The sequence below is a fragment of the Neomonachus schauinslandi genome, chromosome 4 (genome assembly GCF_002201575.2).
Source record: "Neomonachus schauinslandi chromosome 4, ASM220157v2, whole genome shotgun sequence".
NCBI lineage: Eukaryota > Metazoa > Chordata > Mammalia > Carnivora > Phocidae > Neomonachus > Neomonachus schauinslandi.
In genome coordinates, this window is record NC_058406.1 from 112,635,116 (window position 1) to 112,650,211 (window position 15,096).

Consider the following 15,096-nt stretch of genomic DNA (forward strand, 5'->3'; position numbering starts at 1 on the left):
TAAAATGTGGGAGACTTCCCATGTTCTCCTGCACAGATATGCCACTGAGCAATTGCCAGGATTTGCGCTCTGGTGGAATTTAAGATGGGGTTGACTGGTTTCTCTTTCTCTCATTCCCTTCTCCCAAATCTCGTCAGAGGCCCACTGTAGGGGTGGAAGAACAGGGTGTGTGTTTTCACACTGTGGGGGAGTATGGGAGTGTGGATTTAGGGATGGGGGTCAGAAATAGGAACCACCTTGATTTCCACCCTAGGAAACCAGTGGCTGGAAGAGGCCTTAAAAACCACCCAGATGGGCACTCCCACTGGGAAGATGGAGAGACTGAGGCCAGGAAGACTAAGTGGCATGCAGAGGTGGGCCAAAGTGGCCAGTCACACACCTCCTAGAGGCAGAGCCCTGGCAAGCCTCATTTCCACATCCCCTTGACTACAATGTTGAGTTTATTTGCCTGGATTGACTGTTGTTTAAAAAAAAAAAAAAGACCCAAGTAGAATGTAGCCTCTACCAAAGATGTTATTTATTTATTTATTTAAAGAAACAGTTATCAAATTTTAAATTATTGATAGAGGAATGGAAATAAACCTCAAAACCAAATATTGTGCAGTCACTTGAGGAAAATACAGAATAAAGACCCAACAGTTTTATCTAATGAAAACGAGATGTGTCCACCTCTCCACTTTGTTGACCCTGGTCTGTGTTGTACAGTTTTGCAAACAAATCTTAATGTAAGTCCGTGGAGAGAGGTCAGATGAAAAATGATGCGTTCTAGAGACTAAATATTCAAGAGTGTGTACTGACTACATTAGCATTTGTGTTTGCTTGTTCCCGTCTTTCTGTGCTTTGACATAATTCCAATCTCTATATTCCTGTAAAAGGCAAGCAATTTCCAGGCTAAAGAAGAGGAAGTGTCACATACGAAGCACATTATAATAAGAGGGAAATATGGGACCAGGGTTATCAAAGTGACCCAGCTGCCCATCAGGGCCCACAGAGCTAATGGAGAAGCCACGCTCCAGGTGGTGCTCATTCTGCTGATTCTCCAGACTGAGGCCCAAGCCCTGGGTGAAGTCGACAGAGCCCTAAGCATCACAGGTGACAAACTTGGGCCTCACGGCAAGACACAGGTAGCTGTATTTGACCACCCCTGCTCCTCGGTTAACAGTGAAGCACCAGAGCTTTCCACCTTCCACGTCAGTTACGGCAAACTGGCCTGTGGGGTAAGCTCCCAGGGCAGGCTGGCCATGAGCTCGGGCTCCTCCTCATCAGCGGTCTCCTCCAGTAGCGCTACATCAGCCTGCTTGATCTTGGCCAGGAAGTAGTCACAGTGAGACACAGCCTGCACCTCTGCCATGGTAAGCAGGTAACTCTGCTCCTCTACCACTTGACTGTTGGACTTCTCAACCTCAGCCAAAGAGCCGGTGAAGAACTTGCGAGAGCAAGTCAGCTCTTCCTGGCCCCTGCATTCCTCAGGCGTACTCCTGGAGAACTGCTTTATGCCTTGCCTGAAGGACCTTGGAGACCCCTTCCAAGGCCACCTTGCACTGCTGCAGCTCCCCCCTTAAGCTCCTGCAGACTGGCCGACTTCTCTCCGCGTCCTGATGCCGCTCTTCAGCTGCGTCTTGGACAGGGAGTGGCCAAGGGGCTGGGGGTCTGCCTCTGGGCAGGGCTCACACGACATCACGGCGCAGCTCCTGCAGGATTGCCTGGGCAGCCGCCGCCCACAGGACTGGCACAGGAGCAGCCCCCCAGCCTCACGGAGCCCGCCCGTGTCAATGATCTTCAGCACCGTCAGGTTGCCTGTCAGCTGGGTGAGGCAGGTTGTGCAGGTAATCTTGCTGCAAAAGGGACAGCAGTGACCACTGATGCTGCTGGCCAGGAGCTTCTTCAGGCATTGGGCAGATGGTATGGTCACCGTGCTGGAGCTTGGGCTGCAGCCGCTCGTCTGTGAAGGACTCCACGCAGATGGGGCATTCCAGCACTTCCCGGAGGGCGTCCAGGTTCAGTTGAGAAGCTGCTGCTGTTGAGTGGCCGTCACACTTCCCTTGAGAGGTCTGCTAATGCAGCCCAGATCCAAATAGCTTGGTGTTCTTGCTCCAGAGGGTCAAATCCTGCTGACCACCCATGGCTCGGAGGCATCCACCGCTGCCTCCTACCATAGACATTTAAATAAGGATGTTAGAAGTTGGAAGGGACTGGGGACATTTATTAGAATGGTTTGGTCTGGGGACAGTGATAGGAAAATGGTAGTGATGGGGACATTATATACAAACATGGATCAGCAAATGGCCCCATTGCTCTGGATATTCCATGCCTGACCTCTTGCCCTTCCTTCCCTGACTGGGGACTTACAGGTTGTGGGGGGGGGGGGGGGGGGGGGCAGTACACTCTGTTTTTAACTTTAGCCCTCCTTGTAAAATAATTCACTGCATAAGCATCGGTTCATATCTTTCTGTCTTACTGATCAAAAACCTTGGGATAAGAGGGAAATATTTTGGGGGCACCTGGGTGGCTCAGTTGGTTAAGCATCTGCCTATGGCTGGGGTCATGATCTCAGGGTCCTGGGATCGAGCCCCACATGAGGCTCTCTGCTCAACTGGGAGTCTGCTTCTCCCTCTCATTCTCCCTCTATGTCCCCCCCACCCCAAATAAATAAATAAAATCTTAAAAAAAGAGGAAAATATTTTTTAAAAAATTAATTTTGACATGAATTAACTGAAATGTGCCTTGTCTTCAGTGTTTGACCCTTCTGGCTACACTTGGTTCCTGGGTTTGCTTGCATTCATGGGCACAGGCCCTGGGTCATTTAGACTAATGTGATCATCTCCCTCTTCATTCCCAGATAATCATCTCAGTTTTCCCTCCCTTTGACTTGAATTGGGGACAGCTGGGAGAGACAGAGAGAGGGAGAGAGAGAATGAATATGTGGTTGGAACTGAGTTATCTTGGCATCTCTCTTTAAAATGGAGTTGAATACTAACATTAACCTCTGACACGGAAGTATTCATAATAATTTAGGATATTAAATTATAGCTAATTATAACTTTTTTGTTTGTTTCTGAAAGCTAGAAATAAGCCAACAAGACTGTTTGGCCATGTTTGTATTATACTTGTCTCTTGGGCAGTCAGTGTTACAGATTAGTGAGATAAACCAACTAGGTCAGCTGATCCTCTTTTTAATTTTTCCTTTTTTAAAAAGTAAAAGCTGGAGAAAGGAACTGGTGACCTCTGAGGCTGTTTAGATTCTGTGCAGTTTTCTGGAAAACATCTTCATTGTTCAGGGTGAGAGGTTGAAGGTTTATTTTTATGCATCTCTGTTTTTAGCTGCAGATCAACATTGCTGGCTCACAGTGGAAGCCCCTTTGTATGAAACATCCCTTATTGCATCTGTCCCTTGAGCATAGCATGTGCCAAATTATCATTCCTGATAGGCTGGTTGATCTTCTGGAGAGAGGAAACATCTTGATAACTCCCTGAGATATGTTATGTCAGAGAAAGTGTGTCATGGATCCTTGACAGCTCACACAAGGGCATCATTAGGGATGGAATGCCAGAGGCCAGGCCTTCCAGCTCACCTGCTCAGGGACTGTTGCCCATCACATCTCATTACCCAACTGTGTACACTTGGCTGCCATTTTCTCAAAGACGCTTACGCAGTGGTATTTGGTAACGACGTCAATTCTTTTCCTGTCTGACCTAGAAGATTACAGTGACTCAATGCTGGCTGGTCAACCTTAAAGATTAAATCGAGGACATTGGCTTAATGATTTTAACAGCTAGTGTAAAGGATTTCCCAAGTGTGAGAATCATGATATAAAATAGGGTTGGGAATTTTATTCAATCTTAAAGAGAAAGTAAGTAACACAATTCAAGGCTTACTTTATGATTGCATTTCTTAAAAAATAAGCCTCACGTTTTTAGAGATTTAAACAGGAATAGGATATAAGAGTCTAATGGAGAATCAGCATACCCTAAACTTGTAAAATGCCCAACTGTGTGAATAGATATCTGATTGTATGCTGGAAACTATGCAAGAATCATTATTATCCTATGATTATCATAATTACTTTCTTAGTTGAATTCCTTTGGGTAAAACTTTTATTTGCTATAGTTCAGTGTTTCTCAAATGTTCACATGCATAAGAATCTCCTGGGGAGTTTGTTTATAGCACAGATTCCTGGTCCATATCCTGAGACCTCAGTAGGTATGAAGTGGTCCCCAAGAATTTAAGTAAGCACTCTTGCTGATTCCAGTGCAAGAGTAGAGATGCAGACATTTTAGCCAACCCTTAACCACCCTCTGGAAGCTGATAGAAAATGGAGTAAAAATGAGGATTAATTAATCACCAATGGCAAGTAAGCTTTATGAATATACTGCCCTGAAAAAAAAAGCTCTTGAAATCTTTTTACTCCATCTAGTATTCTAGAGAGACATACAGTTTGGAAAGAAAAGAACAGAGACCTGGCATAATGATTTCTTTGTAGTGCTTGGTATATGGTTTAGAAATACTGGGAAATATGTCCTATAAAAAAATCCTGCCCGGAATATGTTGGGAACAAGTCTATGATGTGTGCCCTAGGATTTTGCATCCTAGCCTGAATGTATCTAGTGTGGAGAACTTCACTGGTTAGTTCGGAGTCTTTGTTATCTCGCCTGAAAATGGCGGGGCAGGAGCTTTGGTGGCGGGGCTATGGTGCTGCTCAGGTAGGACTGAGGAAATGCCTCAGCAAGCTGGCTGCTGGGCTCTGAGCCACCTCACCAAACTCTGTGTGGGTGCTGGGTTGCTGCACTCAGGTGAGAGAGAAGGAGAAGGATGATTGTTAGCTGCCTCCTCCCTTTCTCATAGAATGTGATTTCCCTCAAATTTAGGAAAAACCTTATCTTTTCTCTTTGAGGAGAATCAAGCCAAGTGATCTTACTTTTAAAATGCTGAGTATAGACTCTATGGATGAAGAGAAATGCAAGAAAAATGTCAACAATACAGATGTTTCTTTTCCTTTGGGATTTATTTTTCCTGCTGTTATTTTGGAAGGCGACAATCATTTAAAGCTTCTTGGAAAAGTAGGGATGCTACGTAAGATGACTGATTCCATCCTTAGTGCCTTCTGAGTCCTAAATCAATTGCCTACTGGACGTGGACACCTCACAGAAACCACAAGCACAATGTGCTCAAAAGTAGGTATAGTATTGAAATCCCAATGACATTTTTTTTTTTGCAGAAATAGAAAAAAAATTCTAAAATTCATATGGAATCTCAGGGGACCCTGAACACCCAAAACAATTTTGAAAAAGAAGATCAAAGTTGGGAGACTAACACTTTCTGATTTCAAAACACAGTATAAAATCAAAGCACAGTATGGTACAGTATGGCATAAAGACACATAGACCAATGGAATAGAATAGACAACCCAGTAATAAACATTTGCATATATGCTCAAATGATCTTTGACAAGGGTGCCAAGATCATTCAATGGGCAGTTTCTTCAATAAATAGTGTTGGGAAAACTAGATATCCACTTGTGAAAAAATGCAGTTGGGTCCTTTTCTTACATTATATGAAAAAGTTATCTCAAAAATAGATTAAAAACCTAAATGTAAGACCCCAAAATATAAAACTCCTAGAAGAAAACATAGGGGAAAGTCTTCATGACATTACATTTGGCAATGATTTCTTAGCTATGACAATGAAAATACAGGCAACAAAAGCAAAACTAGACAAATAGGACTATGCCAAACTTACTTTTGGGTGTCAAAGAACACTATTAGCAGAGTGAAAGACTGCCTGTGGAACGGAAGGAAGTAATGTGTTTTGTATTCTTTCCTGAGATGGTCATCCAGGTTCAACCACTAAAAGGATCACAGGAGAGGTGCAGGAAAATAAAATTTATATATTCACAGGTCCTAGAAACAGGAGGCATGCCATGCAAGGCCGCATGGGGGGAGTGTTAAGGGAGCCAGTTCAACCTAGTAGATGGGGGGCTGAGGGACGCTAAGTGCCTTTACTGGGGGTCAAGATGGAGTACACAAACAAAAGGCATGAGGGGATTTCACTGGTGCATTTAAGATCATTAGGTCACAGTTAGGGGAGGACAAGAAAGTAACTTGTGGCAGGGACCAGCCTTATCACATTGAGGCAGCAAGAAAGTATGAAGTTGAAAAATTTACAATACAATTTGGAAATCATATATCTGATAAGGGGTTAATATTGAGAACATATAAAGAACTCTTACAACCCAGCAACCAAAAAATCAAATAGCCCATCAAAAAATGGGCAAAGAACTTGAATAGATATTTCTTCAAAGAATATACAAATGGCCAGCAAACATATAAAATGATACTCAACATCATTAATCATTAGAGAAATGCAAATAAAAACTATGATGAGATATCACCCCATACTAATTAGGATGACTTCTATTAAAAAAAAACATACAGAAAATAACAAGCATTGGAGAGGATGTGGATAAATTGGAACCTTTATGCACTGTTGGTGAGATTGTAAAATGGTGCCACCACTATGGAAAACAGGGTGGCAGTTCCTCGAAAGATTAAAAAAGAGCTACCATTTGATTTAGCAATCTTATTTCTGGGTGTATATCCGAAAGAATACAAAGTATGGTCTCAAAGACCATATTTGCACACCAGTGTTCATAGCAACACTATTCACAATAACTGAGAGGTGGAAGCAACCCAAATATCCTTTGGTGGATGAATGGATAAACAAAATGTGATACATCCATACAATGGAATATTATTCAACCTTAACAAGGAAGGAAATCCTGTCACATGCTCCAACATGGATGAAACTTGAGAACATTATGCTAAGTGAAATAAGCTGGTTGTAAAAAGACAAGTTCAGCATGATTCTACTTATATGAGGAACTTAGAGTAGTCGAATCCATAGAGAAAACAAGTAGAATGGTGGCTGCCAGGGGCTGAAGGAAGGGGGAAATGGGAAGTTATTGTTTAATGGTACAGAGTTTCAGTTTTGCAAGATGAGAATGTTCTGGTGATGGATGGTGGTGATGGTTGCACAACAAGGGAACATACTTAGCACTACTGAACTGTACACTTAAACTAATTAAAATGTTAAAAAAAAAACCCACAACTAGGTGTATCATTTTTCTTGTGACCTCTTTCTCTGCTGTACCATGAGGATTCTTTGTTGCAAGTCACCAAACTGACTCAAAATGATGTAAGCAGAAAAGGAATCGATTACACATATACTGTGTTTAACTGACTTGAAGAGGTACACTTTTTCCTATCCTAGCATGTCTGATATCAGAAACCATCTCACAACTGGTGACATTTGTAGTGGATGAGGTAGGTGCTGCCCAGATTTTCCCTTCAAGTCTGTCTTCCTGGAGCGCTGACAGAGGACAGCACTCAGCTGGGTGTCCCTTTCTGGGATTTGCCTGCTGTTGGGAGGAGCTCCCTTACCCAAGGCTACACTCCACATTCAGTGACTCATCTACAGGGCACCGATAGCTAGTGCACCACCTGACATGCTGAGCCCCATAAATGTTTGTCGTGAGAATGAATGAGCACATTGAAGGGCTTTTCTCCTGTAGGTGAGGTCCAGTAACTCACCTGGTCCAGACGCTTAGAACTTTATGCTTCAGTGATTTCAAGAGAGCATGCCTCAAGATTTTCTGCTCCCTCTGACCATTTTGAGCTTAGCTCCTGGATCAGTCTGCCCAAAACACTGCTGTAATTTTACTAGGGTCAAAATCCTTTGAGGGTGTGGGTCCTTGTTACCCACTAAGAGAAGTCCTGTGTTCACTGACTCCTGTCTGTTTAGTTCTGGCTCATCTTTCTAAACTCACTTCTTCTTCTTCTTCTTCTTCTTCTTCTTTTTTTAAGATTTTATTTATTTATTTGAGAGAGTATGAGAGAGATAGGATGAGCAGGCGGAGGAGGAGGGAGAAGCAGGCTCTCTGTTGAGCAGGGAGCCTGACATGGGGCTCGATCCCACTACCCTGAGATCATGACCTGAGCCGAAGGCAGACGCTTAACCTACTGAGCCACCCAGGTGCCCCTCTAAACTCACTTCTTATGATTTATCTCCATCATCATTTGCTCACAGTTCTTTGAGTCATTCTTGATTTCATCTTTGCTTGGCTATTAGCTTAGTCTTGAATATTTACTCGTTTTTCTCTCACCAAATCATAACCACATGCCAATACCCACTGCAGATCCCAGTTTATCCTGAAGCTTTTCTTTATTGCCTCGGTTCACAGATTTATATCTTACCTGCTGTAGCAGTTATAATTTGTGCCATCTAACTGAGTATGTCTCTCTTATTATGATTTAATCATTCATTTCTCATCTCTTAATCATATGGGAAATTCTTCATGGGCCAGAATTTTCTAACATCCTTATATATACTTTTGCCCAAATACAGTATATGGCAGATAGAAAATATTTGGAAATAGCTTGATGAACAAATGACCGGATGGCAATCCTCTAGGAGGGATGGGAAGTGTTCCTGAGGCATTCTGAGTGGGGTAATATAGAAGAAATAGGTAAGGTGGTAAAGAAAACATCAACTATTGATTTTAATTTTTATGAAAGTAAATATCTACAGTAGGCTTTAAAATGGTGCCTGGAGGGTTATATTGAAAAATTGTGGTCCCAGTTCCACTCCTCAGAGACCACTTCTTTCAACTCTTCCAGATATATTTTTTTTAATTAGAAACTCCAAATTTCTAAATAACGTGCTTTTATGTTATTTTTTGATGAATCCGTTTTCCGCATAAGTTTATATTACGGTAGGATCCCATGTTCCTTTTTTTCTTGTTCATTCCCTTGTTTACTGAGGCACACCATCCAGTAGCAACCTAAGAAGGTATATATGAGAACTCTCTCTTTTGTATTAAGACTATTTTTTAGAGCAGTTTTAAGTTTATAGCAAAACTGAGGAGAAAGGACTGAGATTTCTTGTATTTCCCCACCCCCACACATGCATAGCCTCTCCATTATCCATCTCTATCACCAAAGTGGTAAATTTGTTGCAGCTGATGAACCCACATTGGCCCATTATAATTACCCAAAGTCCATAGGTTATATTAGGGTTTACTCTTGGTGTTATGCATTCTATGGGTTGGGAATAACATATTATGACATGTATGTGTCATTATAATATCATATGGAGTGGGCACCTGGGTGGCTCATTTGGTTAAGTGACTGCCTTTGGCTCAGGTCATGATCCTGGAGTCCCAGGATCGAGTCCCGCATCCTGCTCTGCAGGGAGTCTGCTTCTCCCTCTAACCCTCCCCCCTCTCATGTGCTCTCTCTCTCTCTCTCTCAAATAAATAAATAAATAAAATCTTTTAAAAAAATAATATCATATGGAGCACTTTCACTGTCCTAAAAATTCTCTGTGCTCTACCTATTCATCCCTTCCCATCCACCTCAAACCTCTAGCAACGGTGATCCTTTTACTGTCCTCATACTTTTGCCTTTTTAAAGATGTCATATAGTTGGAATCATACAGTATGCAATCTTTTCAGATAGGTTTATTTCACTTAGTAATTTGCACTTAAGCTTCTTCTATGTCTTTTCATGGCTTGATAGCTCATTTCTTTTTAGTTCTGACTAATATTCCACTGTCTGGATGTACCACCATTTGTTTATCCATTCACCTACTGAAGGACATCTTGGTTGCTGCCAAGTTTTGGCAATTATGAATACAGCTGCTACAAATATCCACGTTCATGGACAGATGTTTTCAACTCCTTTGGGTAAATATCAAGGAGCACGATTGCTGGATAATATGCAAACAGTATGTTTAGTTTAGTAAGAAATTGTCAAACTGCCAGATTTTTGTGAGAAATCTTCCAAAGTGACTGTACTATTTTGCATTCCCACCAACAATGGATGAGAATTCCCATTGCTCCACATCCTCATCAGTGTTCTGAATTTTAGTCATTCTGATAGGTTGTGTTGTGGCATCTCATTTAGCCTGCATTTCCCTGATGACATATGATGTGGAGCAAATTTTCTATGCTTATTTGCCATCTTCTTTGGTGAGGTGTCTAATCGGATCTTTGGCCCATTTAAAAAAAATTTTTTTTTATTAACATGTAATGTATTATTTGTACAGGTCTGTGATTCATCAGTCTTACACAATCACAGTGCTCACCATAGCACATACCCTCCCCAATGTCCATCACCCAGCCACCCCATTCCTCCCACCCCCCTCCCCTCCAGTGACCCTCAGTTTGTTTCCTGAGATTAAAAGTCTCTTATGATTTGTCTCTCCCTCTGGTTTCGTCTTGTTTCATTTTTCCCTCCCTTCCCCTATGATCCTCTGTCTTGTTTCTGAAATTCCTATCAGTGAGATCATATGATAATTGTCTTTCTCTGATTGACTTATTTTTAATTTTTTTGATGGCTCATACATAAAAAATTCCACTTTTTATGTATACCACATCTTTATCCATTCTTCTGTCGATGGACATCTAGGCTCTTTCCGTAGTTTGGCTATTGTGGACATTGCTGCTATAAACATTGGGGTGCAGGTGCCCCTTCAGATCACTACATTTGTATCTTTGGGGTAAATACCCAGTAGTGCAATTGCTGGGTCGTAGGGTAGCTCTATTTTCAATTTTTTGAGGAACTTCCATACTGTTTTCCAGAGTGGCTGCACCAGCTTGCATTCCCACCAACAGTGTAGGAGGGTTCCCCTTTCTCCGCATCCCCACCAGTATCGGTCATTTCCTGACTTGTTCATTGTAGCCATTCTGACTGGTGTGAGATGGTATCTCATTGTGGTTTTGATTTGTATTTCCCTGACACCGAGTGATGTTGAGCACTTTTTCATGTGTCTGTTGGCCATGTGGATGTCTTCTTTGCAGAAATGTCTGTTCATGTCTTCTGCCCATTTCTTGATTGGATTCTTTGTTCTTTGGGTGTTGAGTTTGATAAGTTCTTTATAGATTTTGGATACTAGCCCTTTATCTGATATGTCATTTGCAAATATCTTCTCCCATTCTGTCGGTTGTCTTTTGGTTTTGTTGACTGTTTCCTTTGTGTGCAAAAGCTTTTTATCTTGATGAAGTTCCAATAGTTCATTTTTGCCCTTGCTTCCCTTGCCTTTGGCGATGTGTCTAGGAAGAAGTTGGTACGGCTGAGGTCAAAGAGATTGCTGCCTGTGTTCTCCTCAAGGATTTTGATGGATTCCTGTCTCACATTTAGATCTTTCAACCATTTTGAGTCTATTTTTGTGTGTGGTGTAAGGAAATGGTCCAGTTTCATTCTTCTGCATGTGGCTGTCCAATTTTCCCAACACCATTTGTTGAAGAAACTGTCTTTTTTCCATTGGACAGTCTTTCTTGCTTTGTCGAAGACCATAGAGTTGAGGGTCCATTTCTGGGCTCTCTATTCTGTTCCATTGATCTATGTGTCTGTTTTTGTGCCAGTACCATACTGTCTTCATGATGACAGCTTTGTAATAGAGCTTGAAGTCCGGAATTGGGATGCCACCGGCTTTGCTTTTCTTTTTCAACATTCCTCTGGCTATTCGGGGTCTTTTTCTGGTTCCATACAAACTTTAGGATTATTTGTTCCATTTCTTTGAAAAAAGTTGATAGTATTTTGATAAGGATTGCATTAAATGTGTAGATTGCTCTAGGTAGCATTGACATTTTCACAATATTTGTTCTTCCAATCCATGGGCATGGAATGTTTTTCCATTTCTTTGTGTCTTCCTCAATTTCTTTCATGAGTATTCTATAGTTTTCTGAGTACAGATTCTTTGCCTCTTTGGTTAGATTTATTCCTAGGTATCTTATGGTTTTGGGTGCAATTGTAAATGGGATCAACTTCTTAATTTCTCTTTCTTCTGTCTTGTTGTTGGTGTATAGAAATGCAACTGATTTCTGTGCATTGATTTTATATCCGGCCACTTTACTGAATTCCTGCATGAGTTCTAGCAGTTTTGGGGTGGAGTCTTTTAGGTTTTCCACATAAAATATCATATCATTGGCAAAAAGTGAGAGTTTAACTTCTTCTTTGCTGATTCGGATGCATTTTATTTCTTTTTGTTGTCTTATTGCTGAGGCTAGGACTTCTAGTACTACGTTGAGCAGCAGTGGTGAGAGTGGACATGCCTGTCATGTTCCTGACCTTAGGGGAAAAGCTCTCAGTTTTTCCCCATTGACTATGATATTTGCTGTGGGTTTTTCATAGATGGCTTTTATGATATTGAGGTGTGTACCCTCTATCCCTACACTCTGAAACATTTTAATCAAGAAAGGATGCTGTACTTTGTCAAATGCTTTTTTCTGCATCTATTGAGAGGATCATATGGTTCTTGTTCTTTCTTTTATTAATGTATTGTATCACATTGATTGATTTGCGGAAGTTGAACCAACCTTGCAGCCCAGGGATAAATCCCACTGGTTGTGGTGAATAATCCTTTTAATGTACTGTTGGATCCTATTGGCTAGGATTTGGGTGAGAATTTTTGCATCCATGTTCATCAGGGATATTGGTCTGTAGTTCTCCTTTTTAATGGGGTCTTTGTCTGGTTTTGGGATCAAGGTAATGCTGGCCTCATAAAATGAGTTTGGAAGTTTTCCTTCCATTTCTATTCTTTGAAACAGCTTCAGAAGAATAGGTATTAATTCTTCTTTAAAGCCATCTTTAAAGCCATCTGGCCCTGGCTCTTGGTTTTGGGAGATTTTTGATTACTGCTCAATTTCCTTAGTGGTTATGAGTCTGTTCAGGCTTTCTGTTTCTTCCTGGTTCAGTTTTGGTACTTTATACATCTCTACGAATGCATCCATTTCTTTCAGATTGTCTAATTTGCTGGCATGTAGTTGCTCATAATATGTTCTTATAATTGTTTGTATTTCTTTGGTGTTGGTTGTGATCTCTCCTCTTTCATTCATGATTTTATTTATTTGGGGCATTTCTCTTTTCTTTTGGATAAATCTGGCCAGGGGGTTATCAATCTTATTAATTCTTTCAAAGAACCAGCTCCTACTTTCATTGACCTGTTCTACTGTTCTTTTGGTTTCTATTTCATTGATTTCTGCTCTGATCTTTATTATTTCTCTTCTTCTGCTGGGTTTGGGCTTTATTTGCTGTTCTTTCTCCAGCTCCTTTAGGTGTAGGGTTATGTTGTGTATTTGACACCTTTCTTGTTTCTTGAGAAAGGCTTGTATTGCTCTGTACTTTCCTCTTAGGACCGCCTTTGCTGCATCCCTAAGATTTTGAACTGTTGTGTTTTCATTTTCATTTGTTTCCATGCACTTTTTAAATTCTTCTTTAATTTCCTGGTTGACCCATTCATTCTTTAGTAGGATGCTCTTTAGCCTCCATGTATTTGAGTTCTTTCCACCTTTCCTCTTGTGATTGAATTCTAGTTTCAAAGCACTGTGGTCCAAAAATATGCACGGAATGATCCCAATCTTTTGGTACCAGTTGAGACCTGATTTATGACCTAGGATGTGATCTATTCTGGAGAATGTTCCATGGGCACTAGAGAAGAACATGTATTCTGTTGCTTTTGGATGGAATGTTCTGAATATATCTGTGAAGTCCATTTGGTCCAGTGTGTCATTTAAAGCCTTTATTTCCTTGTTGATTTTTTGCTTAGATGATCTGTCCATTTCAGTGAGGGGTTGTTAAAGTCCCCTACTATTATTGTATTATTGTCGATGTGTTTCTTTGATTTTGTTATTAATTGGCTTATATAATTGGCTGCTCTCATGTTAGGGGCATAGATATTTACAATTGTTAGATCTTCTTGTTGGATAGACCCTTTAATTATGATGTAGTGTCCTTCCTCATCTCTTATTATAGTCTTTGGTTTAAAATCTAATTTGTCTGATATAAGGATTATTTGGCCCATTTTTTAAATCAAATTGTTTTTTATTGTTGAGTTTTAGGAGTTTCTTGTGTGTTTTGAGTAGTAGTTCTTTATTATATGTGTCTTTTGCAATTACTTTCTCCGAGTCTTTGAGTTGTCTCTTCATCTATTGACATTGCTTTTGGCACGGCAGATGTTTAGAATTTTAATGAAGCCCAGCTTATCCATTATTTCTTTCATGGATTGTGCCTTTGGTCTTGTATCTGAAGAGTCATCACCAGACTCAAGGTCATCTAGGTTTTCTGAGAGCTCTATTTTTGTGGTCTTTGCATGTCTGCAAAGGTTTTTATTCTATCTTCACATTTGATTTATAATTTGGCTGATTATAGAGTTCCAATGGAATTTTTTTTAAAAAGATTTTTATGTTATATATCTGACAGACAGATAGAGCCAGAGAGTACAAGTGGAGGGAATGGCAGAGGGAGAGGGAGAAGCAGGCTCTGCACTGAGCAGGAAGCCCGATGCAGGGCTCAATCCCAGGACCCTAGGATCATGACCTGAGCTGAAGGCAGACGCTTAACCATCTGAACCACCCAGGTGCAACCTATTGGAATTTTGACGTTGTGTAACACCCAGCTTTGTTGTTGAGAATCTGATGACATTCACATTCCTTTTCCTTGAATTGTTACTGGGTTTACCTCTCTGTCTTCCCTTTACATTTAAGGAACAAAATTTTCAATGATATGCCTTTGCATGAATTTAAAAAATTAATTGTGGTGGGTATGTGGTGGGCCCTTTCAAGCTACTAACTCATTAAAGAAATTATTCTGGCATTATTTTTTTGATTACCCCTTTTTCTCTGTTTTTGTTTTTTTTTCTGGAGTACAACTTATCAGATTTTAAGTTATAACATCTGGATTGATCCATTAATTCTTTTTTTTTAAAAGATCTATTTATTTATTTTAAAGAGAGAGAAAGAATGTGAGCAAGCCGAAGGGAGACGGGAGAAGGAGAGAATCCTGAAGCAGAATCCCCATTGATCAGGGAGCCTGACATGGGGTTCAATCCCAGGACCCTGAGATCATGACCTGAGCCAAAATCAAGAGTTGGTTACTTAGCCAGCTGTGCCACCCAGGTGCCCCGATCCACTAATTATCTTATTTATTTCCTACTTTCTATATGTTCTCATTCTTATTCTACTTTCTGGATATTTATTTGATTTTAACTTCCAACATTCCATTGGATTTTTAAAATTTCAGTTCTAATATTGTGCTATCCAT

The 15,096-nt window shown here is 40.8% G+C and overlaps 1 pseudogene; it reads right to left on the reverse strand.

The window, feature by feature from the left end:
* Window positions 1-1,195: 1,195 nt before the first annotated feature.
* The window catches only part of LOC110578777, a 141,768-nt pseudogene continuing 127,867 nt past the window's right edge, over window positions 1,196-15,096 (reverse strand).